Below are 6166 nucleotides of genomic sequence, written 5' to 3'. Positions count from 1 at the left end.
ATGGAGGAAAAACGCTAAGGCGCCCGTGTGCTGTGCGATGTCAGTGCACGTTAAAGATCCCCAGGTGGTCGAAATTATTCCGGAGCCCTCCACTAGGGCACCTCTCTCTTTCTTAAGATCTTCTTTCACTCCCTTCTTTACCCTTCCTTTACGGCGCGGTTCAGGTGTCCAACGATATATGAGACAGATACTGCGCCATTTCCTTTCCACCAAAAACCAATTATGCTTGGCTAGATCACGTGGTCAGGCAGCAGCCGCTCCGCAGCTGTGGAGCCCTGGCACAGCGACGGAAGACTGCTTGGCTGCGCGGCGAAGTCACGTGATGTGTTGCTGTGGTAGCAGCACAGCAAAGACGTTCAAGGTCGAACTGCAGCCCATGGCAAATTGGGCGGCGTGAGGCCAGTAAAGCTTTCGCTTTAAAAGCGGCATTCCACCCTGCCTAAACACACACATGCTGCCCGAACAGCAAACTGAACTGTAAACACTCCAAGTTTCGGCTTCTGGTGCGACGTACGCCTTGGACACCTAGATAGTATAGGAATCAAGTTTGCCCTCGCACTACCTCCCGCTTGTCCGACGAAGTGACTGCCAGCACGAAAGAGCTGGATAAACTGAGCAATTCGAATTTTCTTCAGCAGTAGCGATTAGTGTGCGAATTGACAAAGTTTGACTCATTTGGAGCAAGCCCATGTTTCCTGCCGGGAACAGGTACCGGCATGGGGTGCATATACTACCTGGCGCTTGTCCAAAACTACCTAAGGCGCAAAGAGGTCGGCGCTACTGTTTGGTCGACCTATCGCTCTACGGAACACTACTCACAAAAGGGGCGCTGCCCGCATTGTGCGCAGTTAACCATCGCTAGACATGCACTGACACTGCTAGGGCCGGATGCTTCAATGCCAGCGCCTCCTTTAGATGCTGCCTTGATCGCGGCCAGGTTGGAGAGGAGCACATGCACCGCTGCTATCAGTGTGGCCATGCCTTGATGAATTAATAGCCGATAGCATGTAACTTTGAAACTACTATCCATGCCTGTTTTGCAGTGAAGCATGTCTTCTCTGCAGGCGTGCGCTCCGGCGGTCTACAAGCTGTATGAGATCGGTTTTTGTGCTGAGATGTACTGGGACTTGGGTGCCTTGCATATCGAGCATCGACGTTGCTAATAGGCATCGCCCTACATTGCCGCCTCATGGCTCCGAGGGGCCATCGCTTCATTGGTTTGCAGTGAAATCGGGATCAGACATCTGTCACATATATTAAGGAGCCTAAGTTAAATTTTAAAGGAAAAGAGTGTGAAGAAGACGACGCGAATAAACCGAAGAATAAAGAGGAAGAAGCATTCGTTGAGATGGAGAGAGATGATTGGTGGAGAAGCAGACGGTGACGTGGAGAGAGATGATTGGTGGAGAAGAGAAGACGACGACAAGGCTTACGTGGACTAACACCGAGGCTATAAAAAGGCGAGTGAGAGCGAGGCACGGGGGGAACAGCAGAGAAGCGGAGGCTCCGGCGGGTCAGGGACACATCGGCTGGAAGAGAGCGACGCCGGCTACTGCCCCGGTGAGCTCGCGTTCTACGACTCCGCATCGTGGACTTCCTGCTATACCTGAGCCCATTCCGGGGAGTCAACAGAGGATGCTACCAGGGGCGTCTCCAGCGCTGTTGCCACCCACGCCAACAACACCGGCATCATCTCCACGGGCGCTTGGACCTGGAGCTTGTACGACGCAGCCAGCGACGCCAGCCCAAGCACGCCGAACACCGCCAGCGACGCCAGCCCAAGCACGGCGAACGCCGCCTCGACGCCGCCTACGGGATTCATACAACGCCGCAGACACACCGAACCAACCGTGAGCATGAACGCGGACCACGAATAGTAGAACGCTAGTAGTAGACGCTGGTAGTAGTGTGCCCGGGTCGTGTGTATTTATAGCCTTTGTGTGTTGTGTTAGTTTTGTTAGTTTTGTGTTCGAGTGTGTGTGTCGCGTAGGGTGTATTAAATGTGCGTCTGTGTGGGTACACCCGTCGCCTAGTCCATTCTTTCGGTCCGAGTGTTCTCCGGAGAGATCCGTGACAAAGTGGCGAGCCTGTGCCAGGATACATTTCCTTTTTCTTTTTTTGCTTTGTCTCGAATTTTTTCGCTCTCTCGACGGCAGAAAGGATAGATTTGGCAAGAACGTTAGAACTGGCGCTCAAGCTAGGGTTAAGCGAGGAAGAGGCGATGCGTCTCTATCTGGAGGAGGGAAAGAGGCAGAGAGAGGAAAGGGCGCAAGCACGCGCAGACGCGCGCGAGGCGGAAGAGCGAGAAGAGAAAAGAGCTCGTGATGCAGAAGATCGCGAGGCGAAAAGAGCTCGCGCGGCAGAAGAGCGACAATCTAGAAGAGCCCGCGAGGCAGAAGAACACGAGAAAAGAAGGATAGAACGGGAGGAGCTTATTTTGTGGAAACAGGAGCATGTCTCGGGAGGATATGAAATCACGGACAATGATCAGCGTTCCTTAGCGGGTACAGAATCTCCTAGACCAGCTAGAGTTTGCCCAAGGAAGCTGATGGCTCCTGTTGATGACAAGAGAGATGATTTGGATGCATATCTGCAAAGATTCCAGCGGATAGCTTTGGGACAAGGCTGGGAGCACTGTGAATGGGCCACGGCATTGAGCATGTGTTTAGTCGGAGAGGCGCTGAATGTTTTTGGAAGGATGCCTGCTGCTGATTCCATGGACTACGAGAAAGTCAAAAAGGCACTCCTCCAAAGGTTCAGGCTAACGGCAGAGGGTTTTCGTAAGAGATTTCGCACCGCGAAACCTGAGGATTCGGAAACCGCTAAGCAGTTTTCCTGCAGGCTGACCAACTATTTTGATAGGTGGCTTGATATGTCAAACACAGAAAAGAGTTTTGAAGGTGTGCGTGACAAGCTGGTCACAGAGCAATTTTTAGCGTGTTGCAGCTCAAAGCTGGCGCTATTCCTGAAGGAAAGAAAGTTGTGTTCTTTGGAAGAGTTCGCCGACACTGCTGACCAATTCCTCGAGGCTCAAGGGCTAAGATATTTGAGTAAGGCAAAGGAGGAAACCCAAAAGGTCCTAGAGACAGAGGCGGCAAAACCAAGAGCTTATGGCGGTGCGTCTAAGGCGCCAGTAAGGTGTTTTCACTGCGGCAAGGTGGGACACCGTGCAGCTGACTCGGACTAGTAGTGCTGCCCAAAAAACGCAGGCTGTGTGTCAAGGTTGTAAGAGGAGGGGTCATACTCTGGATGAGTGCCGATACAGAACGCAGGACCGAGCTGCATGCGTTGTCGACTCTAGGGTAGAATTTGTTACACCACCCGATGTTCCACAGCTGAAAGGAGAGCAAACGCCGCTGGAAAATGAGGCAGTGAGTGGAACACCCAAGTCGAAAGCAGCAATGCCAGTGGTGGTTGGGCAAATAGGGGACAGTCCTATACTGGTGCTTAGAGACAGCGGAGCTAACAGTCTTGGTTCGGAGAAGCCTGGTGAAGGACAAGGATCTTACAGGGGAAGCGTCGGCCGTCACTCTTGTAGATAGCGCAGTGAGGTACCTTCCTGAGGCTAGGATTCTAGTGTCCACGCTATATTATACTGGGGAAGTAGTGGCAAAATGCGTAGATCAACCCATCTACGATCTCATCTCGGGGAATATTACGGGTGCAAGAGGTGTCGAAGACCCCGATCCTGAGTGGAGGATGCTCGAAGTTGAACATTCAAAGGAGGAAAGGCCTGCGAAAACTCAGACGGGTGCAGTCAGTTTTTCGTCGGCAATGGAGACAAGAGCTCAAGCGACAGCCCGAGCAACGCAGCGTCCGCTCTCTGCTCCTGTTACGATGTGCCTGAGCGTAACACCGGGGGAAATTGCAATTAGGCAAAAGGTAGACCCGAGCTTGAAGGCTTGCTTCGAAAGAGTCGGGGAAAAGGTGAAAAGAAAGAAGAGTCGGACGTCATTCGAGTATCAATTGGTAAATGGTGTTTTGCACAGGGAATGTGTATTTAGTTCAGGAAGGCGGGTCCAACAGCTGGTGTTACCGAGAGATATGCGAGAGACCGTGTTGCGATTAGGTCATGATGTCATTATGGCCGGACACCAAGGTGTTCAAAAAATGGTGTCTAGGATCACCGAGGAATTCTTTTGGCCGGGTGTTCAGAGTGACGTTAAGCGCTTTGTTCGCTCATGTGACGTGTGCCAGCGCACAGTTCCAAAGGGGCAAAGGAAGCGTTGGTCCCGTACCTCTGGGAAAGATGCCAGCCATCGACCTACCGTTTCAGCGAGTGGGTATTGACATTGTGGGGCCAAACTCTCCAGTATCCGCCAAAGGCAATAGATATGTGCTTACTCTAGTTCACGTGGCCACTCGTTATCCTGACGCTATTCCACTGAGAACTATTGACAGTATCCAAGTGGCGGAGTGTCTTGTGGAAATGTTTTCACGTTATGGGTTCCCGAGGGAAATTTTGAGTGACCGGGGCTCGAACTTCACGTCGGAACTAATGAAGGAGGTTAACCGCCTTTTGTCAGCAAGGCAGTTACTGACGACGCCTTACTATCCCATGTGTAATGGTCTTGTAGAGCGTTTCAACGGCACCCTCAAAAACATGATCAAGAAAATGTGCCAGGAGAGACCTACTGATTGGCATAGATATCTCCCAGCTCTTTTGTTCGCTCACCGCGAAGTACCGCAAACGAGTCTTGGTTTCTCGCCTTTCGAGATGTTATATAGGAGAACCGTTAGAAGTCCACTTGCAATACACAAGGAGCTATGGGCTAATAAAGAGATTGCATCGGATCTCAAGACCTCATACACATACGTGTTTGAGTTGCGGGATAGGTTGAAGGAAACATGCAGGCTTGCACATCAAAGCCTGGAAAAGGCACGTGAACGCCACAAGGGATGTTATGAAAAGAAAGCCATTAACAGAAATCTGAATCCGGGCAACAGGGTTCTTGTGTTACTATCCATGGATCATAATATGTTAATGATGCAATGGAAGGGCCCGTACCTTGTGACGCGGAAGAAAAAGGACATGGATTATGAAGTAGTGATAGATGGCACTAAGAGGGTTTTCCATGTTAATATGTTGAAGACATATGAAGAACGAGGTCCCGTACGGCGGTACGCCCCCAGGGCAGCTTGTTCGGTAGTGGCCGAGGAGACAGGTGATGCTGCCGAGGTGTCCACGTTCAGTGGGTAGAAAAACGCAGGAGGGGATGAGGTACTCAAGAAGCCCAATTTGAATGGAGACAGAGGATTACAGCCCTACTACAAATCAAGAGGGAGACGTTTTGGGATGGGCCAAGCCAAATTGAGATCGTATGTCACAAATTAGACTTGTATAGGGCTAGAGCTAACTGGTCAGCTCTGGGTGTCTCTGGGATATATCATGTTGTTGCTGTGTTAATGTGTCTCTGGGATTTACCTTGTTGTTGCTGTTGTTGGTGTTGTGTGATTATACAATGGAGTGTGTTGTGTACACGAACATGTTTATTAAGGACTCTGTACAGACAGCGGCAGTGGTGTGTTCTGGAAACGCAATTTTGTGTGCTGTGTAAGTGTTGTGCGTTTGGTGTGTAGTGGACCACTGCGGTATGTTGTGTGCTGGGTCCAGAATCGTCACAGAAGATAGTCGGTTGGCTGGATGGCTTGAAGATTAGGATGACGTGAGCAGTTTTTCATAGAAAAACTCTTGAGAGAGGAGGTTTCTTGTCACATATAATAAGGAGCCTATGTTAAATTTTAAAGGAAAAGGGTGTGAAGAAGAAGCGAATTAACCGAAGAATAAAGAAGAGGAAGAAGCATTCGTTGAGGTGGAGAGAGATGATTGGTGGAGAAGCAGACGGTGACGTGGAGAGAGATGATTGGTGGAGAAGAGAAGAAGACGACGACAAGGCTTACGTGGACTAACACCGAGGCTATAAAAGGGCGAGTGAGAGCGAGGCATGGGGGGAATAGCAGAGAAGCGGAGGCTCCGGCGGGTCAGGGACACATCGGCTGGAAGAGAGCGACGCCGGCTACTGCCCCGGTGAGCTCGCGTTCTACGACTCCGCATCGTGGACTTTCTGCCGTACCTGAGCCCATTCCGGGGAGTCAACAGAGGACGCTACCACCTGCTACGGCAAGGGGTGTCTCCAGCGCTGTTGCCACCCACGCCAACAACACC

This window comes from Amblyomma americanum, chromosome 2, assembly GCF_052857255.1.
Source record: "Amblyomma americanum isolate KBUSLIRL-KWMA chromosome 2, ASM5285725v1, whole genome shotgun sequence".
Taxonomy (NCBI): Eukaryota; Metazoa; Arthropoda; class Arachnida; order Ixodida; family Ixodidae; genus Amblyomma; species Amblyomma americanum.
Note: the sequence above shows the minus strand (reverse complement) of the source record.